General features: G+C 36.7%; 1 long non-coding RNA gene across 2 annotated transcripts in view; it reads left to right on the top strand.

Moving 5' to 3' along the window:
* The first annotated feature begins 9,068 nt into the window (after positions 1-9,068).
* LOC111538040 overlaps positions 9,069-20,448 on the top strand; it is a 14,180-nt gene continuing 2,800 nt past the window's right edge. The window contains exons 1-2 of one of the 2 annotated variants that reach the window (XR_002730192.1): positions 9,069-9,396; positions 10,035-10,249. This is a non-coding gene — a long non-coding RNA (uncharacterized LOC111538040). Of the gene's footprint in view, positions 10,250-20,448 lie in introns of both variants that reach the window. The other variant, XR_002730191.1, reaches the window with a different exon arrangement.

The raw sequence follows: 20,448 nt of genomic DNA, 5'->3' as shown, positions 1-20,448 counted from the left end.
TTAGACATAGGAAGAGTGTATCCTGGGTCATAAGTGAAAGTTTTTGATTTCATAAAGTCAAGAGCCCAGAATGTTATGTTAGAAGAAAACATTTCCTTTAGAACTTTAAGATAAAATGTTTTTAGCATCAGGCCACAACATCAGTTGGAACCTAAGGGAAAAAGGTTACAGGAGCTGATGAAAGAGTTGAAGAAGAAAGTTATTATCTCAGGCTTTCTCAAAGGGTAAACAAAGCTAAACACAATGAGATGCAATAAAAGTTTAACTTTTAGGTTTAAAAAATTAAAATCTCTTGTAATTTTATTAAAAGTAAATCAGTACCTTTTAATATCTTTTATTAAGAGTAAATCAATTTCCTTTTAATTATAGTCAACTTGATCACATAGGTTTTTTTCATAAATTCTGTTTTTACAAACCCTATTACAATTTACACAAACCATTTATGACATGCTTGGACTTCCTATATTATCCTAAGCATTCTTTTTTCTTAAATAACCAGGCATTTTATTTTAGGGCAAAAAAACTATAATATGAAATTGTTTCTCATATAAAATTATATTCCTTTTAATATTCCTTATCAAAAATACCTCATTATATTTACAATTTTCTTGACATCTCTCTTAATGATTCCTTTTACATTGTTTTATAAATAATCTTTAACCTTTGAAGTAGACAAAAATTATTTTTTAATAACATGTTATTTTTTAGAAAAATGTTTTCCTATAATTTTTAAAAAATATTGGAAATGACCCATTTGATTAATATTTATTGTTAATTTAACTTCAGATTCTAAATTATATGTTTTTTGTAAGCATTTATTCCATTATACTTACCTAATCAATTAATTTCTTAATAGTTAACCTAGGTTCGTTATGAAAACTATGATAATCATCATTTAAAGTTATTTCCCTTATCCATTTTTGTAGCCTATGGATTTCAAGTGTTTACCTAAATAAGAACCTTAAGGTTAAATAAATGGGTGGTGGAGGAATTGCCAGTAATTCAAGATTTAACTGTTTTAGTTAAACCAATTGAAACCAGCCTTGTTGTCTGGGGTGTCACCCAAAGTTCTTGGTCTCATGTCTGAGGAAATCAAAGACCCGGACACTCCAAAGGTGAAGTTAGAGCAGAATTTTAATAAGCAAAAGGAAGAAAGCTCTCTGGTACCAAGAGGGGTCCTAGAAAAATGGGTTGCCATTTTACAGTGAAATGCAAAGGTTTTTATAGACAAACTGGTGGGGAGGTGTGTTTCATTTATGTAGTGCACAAAAAAAAAAAAAAAAAGTCAGGACTAGGTATATCATTTGCATAAGGCACAAATTTCTGACAGTCTTCACCCCAACCTTTCTAGTGCACATGTGGGCTCCTTAGTTACTCCATGTTGTTTATCTCTTCCTACTGTGTATGTTTGAAAAAAAAAAAAAGAGAGGGTCATAACCCTCCATGGTGGATGTGCCTGGTCCAGGGTTGCTCTTCTTATCAGTGCTGCTGCAGGCACTCCCCCTGTGCAAGCCTCCTTGTCTAGAGTATTTCAAAGAAGGGAAAGGAATGTGCTCTACTGGGGCTCAATATATATCAGCAAAACTTGCGGATCACACACGAGGTCCCATTCTGTGTTAGAACTTGCCTGCCTTATCATAAGTGTTTGCAGCCTGATCTTTCAGGCTGCTCTTTGCTAAAAGAGAAATGACTTATTGGGCTGCTTTTTGTTAGAAGAGAAGCTGCTTTTTGTTAGAAGGGAACTCTACTGAGGACTCTCGTCCTAACTATCTGCCTCGTTGATTTCTTTCTCTCTTCTCTCACAGTAATAATAAATTTCTTATTTATCATAAAATTACACAGGATAAAATTCTCTTTTGGGCTGCATTTACAGCTTTATAACTCGTGCCAAATCTTGACACCTCATAATATTTAGTAGAGATAAATAGAACACTTCCTAGCCAATAAATCTAAATAATAATGCAGGATGACAATTCTGAAGACATTTCTAATTTGATTTTACCAATAACTTTAAAGCCAGCTTCTTTATTAGCAATTTACTTATGTCATGTGAACTTGCAAAGCATTTTGGCTCATTTACTTAATTCCTGAGTAGTCCTTTATTTCTAATCCAGTTTGCTACCTTGTGGCCACAACACATAACAAAACACATGTATGTACACCTTAACTCACCTAAACATGCATACACATATGTACAGATAAACACATCTAAGCACATATACATACTCATACAAATAAAGATCCTATAGCTTTTACTTCAGAACTCTACCCATGAGATATTAATACAGACTTACCAGTTTACCACAAAATGGCTGGATGCAAATAGTGGTTTTTGTCTCAACACCAGTAGAAAGGTCCTTTAAATTGGAAAAAAAAAAAAAAAAAAAAAAAAAAAAAAAAATAAATATTTTTAATCAAAAAAAACACATCCTCATTTTTTTTTTTACAAACTTCACCAAAACCACATCTTATTCTCCTACTGTTCTAACTCTCAGTAACCCTAATTCCCAGGGAAAACATAAGATTACTTAATTTAACATAACATGACCTTAAGATTTTAAATTGCTGGAGAAAATTTTGAGACTAAATTAACCAAATTAATCTTACCAATGATTACTAAAGTCATGTGAACTGAAGCGCCTCTGAGCTAGCTTCTATTAGTCTGACAAATGTTTACTTTTCTTTAAGCCAACTAATTAAATGTCTTTCATATAATTGGTACTGAAATATTATTTTCATATGACACATATGAACATATAGACATAACAGACTCAGAGGCAGATCTTATGTTTAAAATTTTTCATTTTCCTGTATTCAAAAATTTTCTCTTCCTTACTTTATTAACTTCTTCATTATCTGTTCCATGTCCTAAATAATTGTTAACTAGGTAACTCTAAATTTGCATCTCCAAAGATGTGAATTAGGTGAAACAAGGTAGAAGATGTACATCTCAAAGGCGCAGAATTAGATGTAAACAAAGACCAGTTTCGTTATGTAAACTTTAAGCTATTGTCTTACCCCTAGTTAAAGTTCCCAATGGCTTAGGTGCAGAGACAGAGATGCCCTTACAAAATGGAAATTTCCTTTAAAGATATAAATTTCCATTACAAAGAATTTTATTAAAGTGATTTGGTTTGATAGGTGGTATTTCCAACTTAGCTACTTAAAGATTACTGGCCTTTAAGAAATGGGTGAAGAAAATATGCAGGATTTTCTTATCTAAACATTAAAAACAGAAAGAGTAGTCATCCCCTATAGTAATGACCATTTCCTGTAAACTACCCTCAGCCACCCCTAACATTGTAGCTCTCATACGGCATTATACACACCAAAGGCAAATACTTTCACAGTACAAGGTGATCTCTGGTACTCCCAAAAGACAAAAATATCAGGTTATGCAATACAAGAAAGAAGAGCTTTAGACCTGAGAAGAATCAGCACATGACTCTTGAAACTCAACAGTGAAAGCAAAACAGCTCAAAAAGGGGTGATTGGCACCTTAATTCTGAGTTCCTCAAGGGGTCTGAGTCATTAGAAATCTCTATTTTTTTTCACATGGTACTGAAGATGGCAAAAGGAGGAGATGTTAGATATGAGTTCTAAATTTCTTTTCAAATAATCAATATGTCAGTATGTTCAATTATTTGCCTTCAACTTTTAAACTTAACTTCCTCCTAAAGCAATCTTTTTCGATTACCTGCTCCACCCTGACTCATTTCAATCACCTGCTCCATCCTGACTCCTTACGTTTACCTGCTCCACCCTGACTCATTCTGATTACCTGCTACCTGTTCCACCCTGACTCCTTCTCTACCCTGCAGAACCATTTTTCCCGCCAAACCACTAACCCCTGTCACTCTCTTTAAATTAGTCAATTGGAATTAGTTTATCCTGTGCAGTCTAACCCTAGCCAATAGGGGAACGACACAGCAGCAGGGGCCACGTGCATCAGGGATAAGAACCCCTTCCCCTCACCTGTCCAAGTGTGCCTCACCATTGCTCCATCTGTAAGGGCACACTCTTCTATAGGAGTACCTTGTCTTCCTGAGAATTAAAAAGAAAATGTTATATTCGAGTGCTATTTCTTTTGTGGCACCAAAACTTTATTTATAACAACAAATAGAGTAGAAGATAAGTAAATGAGAGGACAATTTTTAAAGGAAGGAAGTGAACAGAGAAACCGCATGCCTCTTTTTTTTTTTTTTTTTTTTTTTTTTTTTTTTTTTTTTTTTTTTTTTTGCAGCTGCATGAAATTTTAGTGAATCCAGAGGCCTTGTTCCCCATAATTTGGAATTCTCATTCAAATATGACCAAGTCAGATAGAGTTAATCAAATCTGATGGAAGAAGACCAAAATAACAAAACAAATACGATTACTGAGGACTTTTAATGGTAAGGAGAAATTAAGACCAGTTACTTGTTAATCTTAACATTCAGTCACTAAAGAGAATTTTCAAGACAAAACTCCATTTGAGCTACTTACCTAGGAATGAGCGCAGGTTGAACATGGCTCTCTACCATCTATGAAGCAGGAAAAAATTCAAACTCGCTTTCTCTGTTGGAAGGGAGCAGAAACTCCAGAAAGGAGTTGCTGGCCCTCCATCATCATGGAAACAGGAAAACTAACCTTCCTTATTGGAAGTGAGTAAAACTCCAGGAAAGGAATTATAAAGCAAAATGAACCTTAGACCTCAGCCAAATTTGGGGAGAGGAATGATTCTCTGAAGGGACCTCCCAGACCTCAGCAAATTGTATTATGGTTTGAGCAATAAAGATAGGCCAAGCTGGTACCAAGCAAGGATAGATTTGTCAAAGATCAGGCCACCTCGTCTGTTCCACTGACCACCAGTTTATAAGCCAAAGAATATCCGAGACAGGTCTCAATCAATTCAGAAGTTTATTTTGCCAAGGTTAAAGACATGCCTGGAAGAAAATAACATGGACCCACAGGAACAGTCTGTGGTCTGAGTCTTTCTCCAAAGATAAATTTGAGGGCTTCAATATTTAAGGGAAAATGTAGGCTGGAGGGGAGAGAGGTAGAGTATAGTAATCCCCGAGTTGTAAGAGAAAAGGAGCAGGTACAGGAATAGTCAATTATGTATTCATCTCATGCTCAATAAATTGGCACTTTACGTAAGATAAGCAACCTCTGGAGATATTTAACTTTTTATCTCCAGCTATCTGCTTAGGAACAAAAGGAAAGGCAGCTTCTTGCATGACTCAGCTTTCAGCTTCGTTTGTTCCTTTTGGCATAATGAATTGGGGTCCCAAGTTATTTTTCTTTCACAGCTTTATATCAACTGGGAACTTGGAAGTAAAGCTAAAAATGTGTTGGCAACTTTCCTTTTCAAATTCAGAGTTTATGTTCTGACACAGGATTTTCTGATTAGCCCTCTTAGGCCATGGTGATTGGAACAGCAAGGGGACTGTTTTTATTGTAGTGTCACATCTACACAGTCAGCCTGTGTAGATGTCCTTAAAATAAGCAAGAAAAGTAGACGGAGATGAAATTGGAGAGAGAGAGAGAGAGAGAATACTGCATTACAATTCTATTTCCTCATTTAAAACATGCTGAGAAAAGCAGTTATTTGTGCTCTGCAGTTGCTCTTTAAACGTGTGAAGGAAAAGCCTGAAATTTTTAGTAAAATACATCCAAGTGTTTGTTATGCTGAGGGTTTCCACATTCTGAGCAAGTTATTTATTTATACAAGAATTGTCACAGGCAATTCTCAGAATAGCCACCTACTTAAGGAAAAAAATCACAGAAAATCATTACACAACATCTAGGTTTTGTTACATTTCATATATTTTGTGGTATTTTTAAATATACATACTTGTCATATTTTAAAATATTGAATTTATTATTCTAAACTGAGGTGGAAATTCTGCACAATAAACCGTTAGGAGAAAGTACACTCTCCCTCAACTAGTTAGGAAATGGCAAAGGAAACCAAAGACAGGGTTTCCTGCACTCAAGGTAGTTTCAGGAAGAGTACAGATTCAAAAGTACTATGAGAAAGTGCCACCTGTGCACTCAGTAATGAAACCCTGGAGCTCTGTCCTATTGTGCCAGAATGACTCTCTCAGATAACTACCAGTTCCCTCAAGCCCCAACATACAAGCTTGGGCTGCAGAGGAAGGCTTTACATTTGTGCAAGAGGTGTTCTGTGAGATGTAGAGCAACATTCTTGGAGGTGTGTTCACACTTAAATATTCTATTTTTTGTTCTCTTGGCCAATAATAATGGCTTATGTTTCTATAGTGCTTTTCTTTTTTTAATTTTTAATTTTTATGGGTACATAGTAGGTATATATATTTATGGGATATATGGAATATTTTGATACAGGCATACAATATGTAATCATCCCCTCAGGGTAAATGGAATATTTGTCACTTCCAACATTTATCCTTTGTGTTACAAACAATTTAATTACACTCTTATTTTTAAATGTACAATTATTATTGACTGTAGTAACCCTGTTGTGCTTTAAAACACTAGGTCTTATTCATTTTTTTCTACTTTTTTGTATCCATTAACCATCCTCACTTCCTTCCAATCTTCTCACTACCCTTCCCAACCTAAGGTAACCATCCTTGTCTCTATCTCCAGGAGTCAATTGTTTTAATTTTTAGCTCTCACAAATAAGTGAGAACGTACAAAGTTTGTCTTTCTGTGTCTAGCTTATTTCACTTAACATAATAACCTCCAGTTCCATCTATGTTATTGCAAATGACAGGGTCTTCTTTTCTTATGGCTGAATAGTACTCCATCGTGTACATGTACCACATTTTCTTTTCCATTTGTCTGCTGATGGACACTTAAGTTGGTTCCAAATCTTAGCTATTGAAAATAGTGCTTTAATAAACATGGGAGTGCAGATATCTCTTTAATATCCTGATTTCATTGCTTTAGGGTATTACCCAACAGTGGGATTGTTGGATCATATGGTAGCTCTATCTTTAGTTGTGTGAGGAACCTCTAAACTATTTTCTAGTGGTTGTAGTTATTTACATTCCCACCAATTACCAATGTAGTAATTTACATTCCCAATGTGCAAGGGTTCCCTTTTGTCCATGTCTTCAACAGCATTCATTATCATCTATCTTTTGGATAAAAGCTATTTTAACTGAGGTGAGATGATATCTCACTGCAGCTTTGATTTGCATTTCTCTGATGACCAGTGATGTTGAGCACCATTTCATATAACTGTTTGCTATTAGCATGTTGTCTTTTGAAAAACATCTATTCAAGTATTTTGCCCATTATTAGATTCTTTTTCTATTGAGTTGTTTGTGCTTGTTATATATTCTGTTTTTTACTCCCTTGTCAAATGGGCAATTTGCAAATATTTTCTCCCATTGTATGGGTTGTCTCTTTATTGTTTCTATCACTGTGCAGAAGCTTTTTAACTTGATGTGATTCCATTTATCCATTTTTGCTTTTGTTGTCTGTGCTTGTGGGCATTACCTAAGAAAATTTTTCCCCAGATCAATGTCCTGGAGATTTTCTCCAGTGTTTTCTTGTAGGAGTTTCTTTGTATAAGGTTTTATATTTAAATCTTTAATCCATTTTATTTTTATATATGGCAAGAGATAAGTGTTTACTTTCATTCTTCCACATATGGATATCTAGTTTCCCCAGCACCATTTATTGAGACTGTCCTTTCCCCAATGTATGTTTTTGGAGCCTTTGTCAAAAATGAGTTCACTGAAGATGCATAGATTTGCTTTAGCATTATCTATTCTGTTTCATTGGTTTATGTGTCTGTTTTTATACCAGTACCATGCTGTTTTGGTTACTATAGCTCTGTAGTATAATTTGAAGTGGTAATGTGATTCCTATAGTTTTGTTCTTTTTGCTCAGAATAGCTTTGGCTATCCTGGATCTTTTGTGGTTGCTTAAAAATGTTCAGATTGTTTATTTTCTTTTGTGAAGAATGTCATTGGTATTTTGATAAGGATTGCATTGAATCTCTAGATTGGTTTGGGTAGTATGGACATTTAAATATAATTGGTTCTTCCAATCTATTAACATGGAATCTCTCCATTTTTGTGTGTGTCCTCTTCAATTTCTTTCACCTGTGTTTTATAATTTTTATTGTGGAAATATTTCACTTGTTTGGTTAAATTAGTTCCTAGGTATTTAATTTTCTTTGTAGCTATTGTAAAAAAAAAAAAAAAAAAAAACTAATTAAGATTGGGTAGATTTGTCTGTAAAGTTTTATTGAAGATTGGGGTTGACATTAATAGTACACTAATGCAAGGGTGAAATTTGGCTTTCTCTCTTGAACAAGATTTTCATCTAATATTAAAGGATAATGAAAGATTTTTGCCTGCCTTTTAAATAAACTACAGGAAAAAGAAGGGAAAGACAAGAGACAGATTGGAAAGCTAAATGTTCCTCTATCAATAAGTAAAGGTTATTGCCTTTTTGAAATTTTTGAGTCATTATTTTGGCAAAATAAATGACTTATGGTGACCTGGAATTCTATTTTATAATATCAAGTGTTTGAAATCTTTAACATATTTGATAGGTTTCCCAAAATCAAATTTCAGCTTCAAAATTGTCTTTCTTTTCCAACCTCTAACTTTGGGATGCTATAGAGGGCCCCTGAAGCATCCAAAATAGAGGTAAACAGGATTATTTGACATGTTAAGTTACGTGGGAAGTATTGTCAAAATAAAAATTAATGCTTAATTTTCTTCAGGTTATATTTTAGTGAATGTTAATATATGTTCCAAAATTGTATGAGATTCCTAAAATTCTAATGTGACTATATATATACTATCAATCATAATTACAGTTATCGTATTAGTCCATTTTCATGCTGCTGATAAAGACATACCTGAGACTGAGCAATTTACAAAAGAAAGAGGTTTCATTGGACTTACAGCTCCACATGGCTTGGGGACACCTCACAATCATGGTGGAAGGCAAGAAGGAGCAAGTCCTGTCCTACATGGATGGCAGCAGGCAAACAGAGAATGAGGAAGATGCAAAAGCGGAAACCCTGGATAAAACCATCAGATCTTGTGAGATTTATTCACTACCATGACAATAGTATAGGGGAAACCACCCCCATTACTCAATTATCTCCCACTGGTACCCTCCCACAACACATGGGAATTATCAGAGTACAATTCAAGATGAGATTGCAGTGGGGACACAGAGCCAAACCATATCAGCTATTATGTCAGTTATTGTAGATCACAGAAATAACCAAATTCCCATGTCAATTGTGTCTTTATGACTGTCTAAAGTCATTTCCACAGTTAATTGCTTAATTCTGATGCAGCTTCTGAAAACTTCGCAAGCACTCAAAATCCTAGAATATAATATCTTTTAGGAAGTTTATGAAAGGATGGAAAGGACCCTGAAAAGCACTCTTGAATACAGGTAAGAATTCCTAGAACTTTAATGAAAAGACTGATTGGTTTATAAAACTACTAACCCAAGTAGAACAAAAATTAATTGAATACCAAGAAAATACTTTGCCAGATTTTCATGCTCAATCAACCAATACTGAAATTGTTTAGATATACAATTTGAATGAACTCCATGGTCTAAGTCAAGTTACCTATGATAACCCATTAGTTCTCAGTGCTATGCACCTAAATTGGATAAACAACTGGTATTCAAGAGAACATAAGTTCAACATTAAGCATGGACTCATGGAGAACCAGGAGGGCTGCCTTGTCCTTTCTGAGTCCTCAAAACTTTTATTACTAAAAGTTCTGCATTTTGTGACTCATCATGGAAAAGATAAAATGATCCAAATTAAATATATATTGGTGTGGTGATTTCTAAATTGCTAAAATAGTTTATGACCAATGTTTGGTTTATTAAACCCATATTCCTTGGAAGACAAAGCTTTAGGTACATTTGGCAACTTGATGGGCCATTCAGACATTTATAGAGGGATTTTATTCAGTTGTCATTTTCAATGCATGTTTTCTGGTTGTATAACAGCTTTCCCATGCAAGAGGGATGACATTATAACAGTAGATTATTATACCACCATGTATTTTCACCAGGTAAAGAAAGCATTTCATGGTTCACTTACTGAGGACCATCAACCCCTTCATAATTTAGAACCTGAAGATCAGATCTTCTGAGAACATCAGAGAAAGACTGCCCTTGGCATCCACACTGTAGCAAAACTTCAGGAGCTTGAATCTTGGACTCATAATTTCACAACTGAGAAGGGTTCATCCACACTCTTGGAACTATATCCATTGGAACCCTTAAGGTAAAGCTAACCAGGGAAGTTTCTCCCCAGAAGAAGATTGCATCCTTGATATGAACAGCTTTTTCCTAAGATCGTGGATCAAGACTTCTCTACTATCATGAGACTTTTATCTTTGAATATTTTTCCCTTGCTTAGGCCTCTGTGAACAAGAGAAGTGAAAAGGGGGTTTGTTGTGTGCACTCATTGTGTATACTTTATTTGTGAAGGCTTTTGAAGCCAGCTTTTATACATGGATGAGCTTATACCTTGATAGATGGAAGATGAGGCCCAATGAATGGTGAGAAATTTTAAAGACACATATGTGGCCTCATAATCAATCAGAAACAACACATTGGTTCACTCTTCTTAACCCACATCGTGAGTTAAAGAGAACATTGCCAGGAGGCCTTCACTCTTCTAGAAGGGCATTATTTATCTAGTCCTTTTCCCCCATTGTTTGGAGCAAAAGAGACATGATTAGAAATGTATCCCTCATGATAAGCTCTATGGCAGATTCTACTGTAAAGGCTATGGTTGCAAAGCAGACTTTAAATTATCTTGTGAGAGTTATGCTAAATAATAGAATTGCTCTGGAGTACTTACTGGCTGAACAGAGAAGTATCTGTGCAGCCGCTGGCACTTGGGGCCTATGGAGAAATACATCACACCAGCTATTAAAGAGATGCAGTTGTAGGGGATTAATGAAGAGACAGCTTAGTTAAGCAGGCAGAATATTTATCTAGCTTATTCTTTTATCATTTAATTTTAGGTGGTTTGGTTTATGGGGATCTTGGGAAACTCTTTGTGTTATGCTCCTAATATTCATAATAGTAGTCTCTCTGGTATGCTGTATTCTCTCAAAAGATTTAAATGTTTGCATTCAGCCATCTCTAGAATGTCAAATGGTCTCTCCAGCTGGAATGACAAGAGCTGAAAGAAATGTGTGACCATGAGGGCACTGTAACCTATGAATGACATGCTGAGACCAGAAACCCAAAATGATGGTAACTTAAGAGTGACACAAAAGCCTTAATTTTTGGTCACACTCTCACCTAAGTGAGAACCTAAGTGAGATGAAAAAGGGGGAATTTTTTAACAAAATTATGGGAGGCTATTGTTTTCGACTGAACTCATGCACAAGGCCCCAACAGAATCGACTAAACCAAAATGGAGTCACTCATACTACCTGTGACATAATCAAACTAAGACTTTAAGGAAACACATGGATCTTAGAACAGACCAGGTTTTGGGTTTTTTTCTCCTGTTTCTCCTTTTTTTTTGTTTGTTTGTTTGTTTGTTTTTTAACAGAGGAAAAAAAACTCAAACCTGGTCTCTTCTAGGATCTAGGTGTTCCACCATAGGGTACAAGGTCCCTCCTTGTCCTAGAGAAGATCTAGAACACATTTCTAGGAAAGAATGTATAAGCCAGCCTTCTACATGGATAAACTTATACTTTGATAGATGGAAGATGAGGCCTAATGAAGGTGAGAAACACATATCTATGACATTCTAGCATAAGAATCTAAGGTATAATTCCTACATGACAGGAATCTGCTCCATTAACAGTTGGAAGATCTCACTTGTAAAATTGTTTCAGCACTCTTCCGCGAACCCATGGGCAGAGTTTTAAAAATTCCTTATAGATTATCTTTAATATTTTTAAGTCTATTTTGTTCTGTGATTTTTTTCTTTGAATCATTTTTGCTAGCATGTTGCCTAGAAAATGGTTTATTTTATCTAACTTTTCTAATTTACTGGCAAAAAATTTGTTCAAATTATTTTCTTATTTTTGATATTCTTTCTATATCTGCAGTTAAAGCCATTTTTTTATTTCTACTGTTTACCTGCTCTCTCTCTCTCTCCTCTCATTCATCAGTGTTTTCAAAGTTTTAGTTATTAGCATTTTTTAAATAATGAGTCTCTGGTTTTGTCAATTCTCTCTAATGTACTTTTGTCTTCAATATCATTACTTTTGCTCTTACCTTTATTATCTATGAAATACAGCTGCTTTGCTGTGACTCCTTTTATTCCTGGGATTAGGGAGCAGAGCTTCAGCGGAGGAAGAACAGAGTGTACTATTTTTGAAATGAAGTTGAGCCAAGAAAAATTGAGGCTGGCATTTCCTCTGAGAAGTGCTAGACTGAAGTTATTCTTTAAAGGAAACATTTAGAAACCCTTCTTTGGAGCTTTTGGAGAGCCCTAGAAGGTATGTTCCAAGGGAATATTTTCAGAGAACGTTAATGTTGTTTTTATTTCATAACAAATTTCTATGTAACCTTAGAGTAAAGAGGAAAAGGATCTTCTATTTTCTTAAAAATACTGTGATTCACTGCAGAGCTCATAAATGCTAAATCACAGCATGGCAGGCAAGTGAAAAGAAAATAAGAAAGCAATGACTATCTACATAATTTATTTCCAAGTCATAGTCCATGGGCTGACGTCTTTTAGCATTTGGCACTTTGCCAAGCTGATGAACCTCTACCCACACGTAGTCAAAACCCACAGATGATATGGATTTCCCTTTCTCCAGCATTGGCAAGCACCTAAGTGATATGGAAGTATTTGGAAGAGCTTGTTTATTTATATCTGTATTGTCACCCATCAATTTGATCTCTTTGGTGTCTTAGAATTTCTGATGTCTTCTGAGTCTACTCTGGGGTGATAGTTCCATCCTTTAGTGTAATTTTTTACGTTAATGAAAAAGTTCTTAGTTTAATTAGGCATGCAAATAAATACACATTTATTATTTAGTATTTATTTTAATGCAGCAATTATGGTGCATCATAATAAATGCTACGTCAGAAATATGCAAAAAGTGAGGTAGAGACAGAATCCCTCACCTCATATTAAGGAATCATAACAGGATTCCTGGAGGAGGCACTGAAGCTTAAGTTATAAAGGTTAGCTTTACCTTCAGGCAAGGTTATCTGAAAGCTCTTTCAGACTGGTAAATGGGTGTATTAATCTGTTCTCATGCTGCTATAAGGGCATACCTGAGACTGGGTAATTTATAAGGGAAAGAGATTTAATTGACTCACAATTCCACATGGCTGAGGAGGCCTCAGGAAACTTACAACCATGGCAGAAGGCACATCCTCACAGGGTGGCAGGAGAGAGAATGAGTGTTGAGCAAAGGGGGAGGCCCTTTATAAAACCATCGTATCTTGTGAGAACTCACTATCACAAGAATAGCACAGGAAGAACTTCCACCATGATTCAATTATCTCCACCTGGTCCTGCCTTTGACAATGGGGATTATTACAATTCGAGGTGAAATTTAGGTGGAGACACAGAGCCAAACCATATCAACAGGTAAGAGGAGTTAAGGCCGTAGGAGTGAAGGGATTGGTGGAGCTCTATAAAGGCAGTAAGGCCAGGTACATGGAGGACCCAGTGTTCCCATCTGCTAAAATGCTCCAGTCATGAGAAAGGAGGCAGGAGAGGAAAGGAAGGGTAAGTAGCACAATTTCTGAATTGGAATAGCTGGTCATGCCTTCTGGCACAGAAGATACATATCAAACTCTCAGATCTCACCTAGAGAAAACAGTTCTGCCTCACTCAACCAGAGTCACTCCTGTATGAGCGTGAGCCATCTGCTCTCATCAAGTATGAGCCATCTGCTCTCATCTCACCTGACTGGCTTGCCCTGTCTAAAATGACTGATGTCAAGGTAAGAACTCTTCCCATCTTATAGATGGGTTTAGATGGGAAACAGTTTAGATGGGAAACTCTTTTCCCATCTAAACTGTGCCATTTGCTGATCTTTTCTCCTACCTCATCATTTCTAGAACAAGTGAGTTAGACCAGGGTGGTCAGGGATGGAGGCTTCAGCTGATCTAGTCAGGATAAAGCCAGGCCTCAGGTCATGAAAGCCAGAGGAAGGCCATGCTGGCTCACCACTAGGCTGATCCCACAATGTGCTCGGGGCAGCAAAGCTGGGGCCATGAGCATCCTATTGAAAGAACGTTCTATTTCAAAAATAGCTTCAAAGCTATTGTCCTAGGAAATACAAGAATGTTGTGTTATAATTCCTTACACTTACATTAGTTTATATAAAGATCTTAATCTGGCCCTAGTTGAAAGGTTGGTGTATTGGGACCAGGCCCCTCATTTAAAGTGCTTCTGGGGCAGAAGGGCTGGAGTGAGAAGTCCATGGGGGACCTGATCTCAAGAATAACTGAGATCTGTAGCAATGTTGTAAAGCGCTTTCACAAGCTGCATCTCATATCTTCCTCACTAAACCTTACGAGCTGCATTGTATTAATAATTCTTACTTTGCAGATGGGGAAATAGATGCTAGGGGAAGTTGCATAATTAACCAAGTTCCTCAGCTGCTGGGAGTAACATTTAGAACTCACATCCAGATCTTTTGACTCCTGAGCCCATAGCTTCATTCCCTACCCAAGGCCGTGGTCTTGTGAAACTCTCATAAGCTCATAATTGTTTCACCTTGGCTATGAGGGCATGAGCTGAAGAGCAGAAAATCTAGCCCTTCAAGGTCTGAACTTACGAGCCCAAGGCAAGAACAAAGTTAGCTGAACTCAGGCTGAGCTAATACATTGATTTTGCACCCCTTATATTCAGGCCAGAATCAGGGCAGTCTGGATATACAGGTGGGGATGAGGTGACCCCAGATGGCAGAGTGCAGGAGTAGGTGGGGGGTGGATAATTACAACAAGGCTTTGCCTTATCTCTAAGTATTCTTGTCCTGCAGGGTGACCTTGAGAAATTGTTCTACTTCCCTATTTCTCTAGCTCTGCAATGAATTGAATACGTTAGTGCCTGTGCTGTGAAGATGTAGGGACGGTCCTGGTCCTCAGGATGCTTACATCCAGAAGAATGCATTTTAAAAGGTCTATGTATAAGGGAGAATGTTTTTCATTTTTGTTTTTTAGAATCATTAAGAAACCTATTCTTCTGGGAAGCACAGAGGAATAACATGTTATTTTAGATTTCAAAATTTGTAGAAGATTTTGAACGGATTTGGTATTTGAACTGCTTTGTCAGGGAGTAGGATTTTGATGGTCAGGGCTGAGGACAGACTGGGGAGCAAATACAAGAACACGAAAAAGCCAGGTGTGAGTCTCTCTCGCTGTCTCCTCTTCTCTCCACCCCCCTAGTAGTTCTGTTTCCCTGAAGAATCCTAATGTGTACCCCAACTGTTTCCAAAAGGATTTTGAGATTGCTAAGCAGCCACATTCAGTTCAATCTGGCTCTACATTTTGTAGGTTTAAGAAATTTTGGGGGCAATGAATGTACCTTCAATAGACTTTTGAGTGTCAACCTTTATTGTCTCCCAATCTATTGCCTACAGTCCCCAGGCTACTGCTGCTCCATCTAATGATCCTTACAGTAAATACACTAAAAGAATAGACAATGAATTCAACAGAGACGATCCCTGTAGTCTGCACATAAGATTTAGTCTGCGGTTGATACTAATATGCATGAACACAGCGTACATTGCTGTTCCCTCTGCCTTAAGGTTTAGATAGCATATGTGAGAATGAAGTGGCCCCTCTGAAGGAAACAGGAAAGTTATATAATAAAATGTAATGAAACAAGGATAAGCAGCTATCTTGGAAACTGTGACAAGAGGCTTACAGAAAATTTTGGAGATGTCGATAAGGGAGACATGGAGAGTAAGGGGTGGGTCACTGTTTCTCCAGGGCTGATAAATCATGGCTCCAATGTGGACTTGGTGCCAGGTCTCCCAAATGACGCTGCTCCTCAACACACACACACACACACACACACACACACACACACACACAGACACACACACACACACACAGAGTTTTAAATTTCCATGTGACCCGGAAGACATACTTTTTCCTGGGGCCCATACTTTTTCCGTTTTCTCGTCTGTAATATGACAGGAGTAAGCCAGACAATCTCTAAGTTCCTCTCTAATTCTGGTATTCTATAACTAAAATTTGTTTTCTCTAATCAGTTCTGTGATTTGGAAGAGAATGAGTTGATAATCCAGTGGGCTATGACAGTTATAGTTCTCTTAATAAATTAAATTAGAATATTCATGTTTTGGCATTCACATCCACATTTGCAGGCTCTGATTAGCATGGACAATTCTCTCTCCCAAATCACTTCCACACAAACTTATCAAATCATCTGACTAGTCCCACTCATCCTGACCACATCACATCACAAGGCGGCATGCATTAGGGCAGTTATAACATCCCCTAGAGTATTTGCACAATGACTGCTTACCATAGGGAACAGGCTTCCCTCCCTGCAACAAACAAAGAAAATGTCTTTTAAAATGCTCTAAATAATACATGTGAAAACTTAGGCAATACTTAAGGTATAAAGGAAAAAAGCAAAAATGGCTAAATTCCCACCACACAGAGATTATCACCATGAACATGTCAGTGAACATTCTAACATATATTTTCTATGTTTATATATACACACAAATAATTTTGCATAAATGGGATCATATTATCCATGCGATTTTATAATTTTTAAATCTTACTAAAACTTTTATATTTTAAATTGTATCTAAAACTTACTTTAGAGTCCAATAATATTTTAATACAGAATTTTAAAATTATAGTATATTTTTCTTGTATTTAAGGAAAGATTATTGGTCTACAAAGGGGAGATTAGAAGACTTGCTTTCTCAACCACAATTGTACCATTTATGCCTAAAGATACTGAAAAATGTGAAAAGTGACGTAACAGAGAATTCTGACTTTCTAAAGAAATCATGCAAAATTTTAAATGAAACAAACAAATGATGAAACCTATGTTTCCCTCACTTTTTAGATGTTAATAATTTGCCAAAGCGGGTCTTATGAAAAAGAAAAATTTCAGATGATACAGCGTGTCAATTAAATTGTGGTCAATTTTGAGGGCAATGACTCATAGTTTGAAGAAGAAAAATTGAGGCCATGAGTGGTGGCTCATGCCTGTAATCCCAGCACTTTGGGAGGCCGAGGCGGGTGGATCACAAAGTCAGGAGATCAAGACCATCCTGGCTAACATGGTGAAACCCTGACTCTACTAAAAATCCAAAAAAAATTAGCCAGGCATGGTGTTGGGCACCTGTAGTCCCAGCTACTTGGGAGGCTGAGGCAGGAGAATGGCATGAACCTGGGAGGCAGAGCTTGCAGTGGGCCGAGATTGCGCCACTACACTCCAGCCTGGGCGGCAGAGCGAGACTCTGTCTCAAAAAAAAAAGAAAAGAAAAGAAAAGTAAAAGAAAAATTGAATATTTTAATTGTAGACTTGATGAGGTCTTTAAATGCCAAAAATGATTTGTTACACATTTTTGAACTAGAAACAAAAACTCTCTGAAGCATCTTCTAGGAATAAGTAGTCATATTGCATTAACCATAAGAGCATAACCAATAACTGAGAGACCTTTTACAATTTTAAGGTCAAATATTGCTGAATGCCTGCTGGATGAAAAGTAAATAAAAGACATTACAGCAGGAACCCTTTCCAATATTACAGCAAGTCAGTGAAAATCACTTCTGCTGCATTCTGAAGGAAGATGGTTGTCTCAGGAAAATCAACTGGAGTTGCAAGCTGAGCTAGCTGCTTTATTTACAGAACACCATTTTTACTTGAATGAACAAGGAAAATACAAACTATGTTTATTCAGTCGTGTATTTTGGCAGATATTTTCTGGAAAATTAACAAAGTAGACTGTCACTGCCAGAACTAACATTTTTTGCTAATTTTGCTGATTTTGTGTTTTGTGCTAATGATAAAGTTTCAACTTTTTAGAGATTAGAATTTTGTAAAACTTCCGGGCGCGGTGGCTCAAGCCTGTAATCCCAGCACTTTGGGAGGCCGAGACGGGCGGATCACAAGGTCAGCAGATCAAGACCATCCTGGCTAACACGGTGAAACCTCGTCTCTACTAAAAATACAAAAAAACTAGCCGGGAGGCGGAGCTTGCAGTGAGCTGAGATCCGGCCACTGCACTCCAGCCTGGGCGACAGAGTGAGACTCCGTCCAGAAAAACAGAATTTTGGAAAATTTTGATCCTCCACTGTGAATTTGTCAGCTTCACAACGCTTGAAGACATTTTTGTGAGATTTGTAGGTATTCACAAATATGATTTTTTTTTTTTTTTTTTTTTTTTAGACGGAATCTCACTCTGTCACCCAGGCTGGAGTGCAGTGGCGCGATCTCGGCCCACCGCAAGTTCCGTCTCCCGAGTTCAAGCCATTCTCCTGCCTCAGCCTCCCGAGTAGCTGGGATACAGGCATCCGCCACCACGCCCGGCTAATTTTTTTGTATTTTTAGTAGAGACGAGGTTTCACCATGTTGGCCAGGATAGTCTCGATCTCCTGACTTCGTGATCCGCCCTCCTCGGCCTCCCAAAGTGCTGGGATTACGCGCCCAGCCGGATTTTTTTTTTTTTTTTTTTTTTAGACAGAGTCTCGCTCTGGCTCTGTCACCCAGGCTGGAGTGCAGTGGAGTGATCTCAGCTCATTGCAACCTCTGACTCCCAGGTTCAAGCAATTCTCCTGCCTCAGCCTCCCCAGTAGCTGGGATTACAGGCGCCCACCACCACACCCGGCTAATTTTATATTTTTAGTAGAGACTGGTTTCGCCATGTTGGCCTGGCTGGTCTGGAACTCAAATGATCTGCCTGCCTCGGCCTCCCAAAGTGCTGGGATTACAGGTGTGAGCCACTGTACCCGGCTAAAAATGTGATTTTTTTTTCATATCATTTACTTTTTGATATCAATATTTGAACTGATATTTACCAATATGTAATCTTGTAAAAAATATGCATAGGTAAAGATCCATTCATTCAAAGTGTAAGATAGACCAGTGGATTTTAATGTTACAGAGTACAAAAAGTTCATTGTTATCATTTCACATCCCACAATGAAGCTTACCTTTCAGAAACTACTGCTTGTTGAAATTTGATGTTATGTCAGAGAAGACTATCCACAGTTATAAAAGGCTACTTAAATGCTTCTCTCCTTTTCAACTATATATCTCCGTAAAGTTTGAATTTTTTCAACCCAAATAGCATATTGCAACAGATTGAATGCAAAAGTAAACATGAGAATCCAGCAGACAGTAAGGACATGTGCAAAGATGTAAAACAATGCCACTCTTGTCACTAAATGTTTTTGTTTTAGAAAACTCATTTGTCATAAACATGTTAATTATGTCAACATGCAATTGGCTTATTGTTATTTTAAATCAATCAAATATTTTTAAAATTCAGTTTTATATCTGATATGATAACTGCTGATAAACATAATCCACAGAAATAAAAACTCTTTAGGGTCCTCAATGATTTTTAAGAGTTGTAAAATGGTGTTGTGACCAAAATATTTGAGAACCACGGATCTAAAGTAAATCCTAATTTACCCGATTTGTTTAATGGATGCCTTGATTTAAATTGCCTATTGATTTACCTTGTCTATTAAAAATCTATACCCTACTAATGAAATAAAAATCAATGTATCCTTTTTCACAAAAGAACAATTGCTTAAGCAATAATGTTGATTTGGAGTTTAAATGTATGGTTCAAATAGTACCTATAGTTTTTTTTTTCTTTTTAAGGAATTTGAAGTCAAAATTTATATTTTTGTTTCCTTTTCTTTATTATTTTCAATGTCTGTTTAGCAATAGGAAAACATTGACTTATTCGATTAAAATGGTTAAGATCCACACTGAGTGTGCCTTACTACTAGATCATGGACAAACTTATTCTTTTCTAACTTACAATTTAGCATTCGTTCACTTTTAAACAAGTTTGAATGTAAATTATTCACTGGGCTTCTCAGAACGAACTTGTACTTTCAGTTAGGGATATTAATAACTCTTAAACTTGTAGTGTATGATCTGTGGTTTATTATTTTCTCCCCTGGCATTCAGCAAAGCTCATACGACATACTCAGTAAATGTTTCTTGGATGACTGACTGATAAATGATGCGTACGGGAGTGAATAAATGAGTAAATGGGTGAATGAATGGATTTTTTTAATCAAAAGAGTTTAGCCATATGCATATTTTTATGACAAATTGGAAACAAGAATGATCCTTTGAATATGTATGCCCTGGCAGACAGCCACCCCTGGTTCAGAGCCTCCTTCCTAACCCCAGGCTATTCTGACCCTGATAGCCTAAGTGCTATTCCTACCTTTCCTTGGATTCTTCCTTCCTTTCTTTCTTTCTTTCTCTTTCTTTCTTTCTTTCTTTCTTTCTTTCTTTCTTTCTTTCTTTCT

Source organism: Piliocolobus tephrosceles, chromosome 5 (assembly GCF_002776525.5).
Source record: "Piliocolobus tephrosceles isolate RC106 chromosome 5, ASM277652v3, whole genome shotgun sequence".
NCBI lineage: Eukaryota > Metazoa > Chordata > Mammalia > Primates > Cercopithecidae > Piliocolobus > Piliocolobus tephrosceles.
The sequence above is the reverse complement of the archived record's forward strand: the minus strand, read 5'-3'. Positions and strand labels throughout refer to the sequence as shown.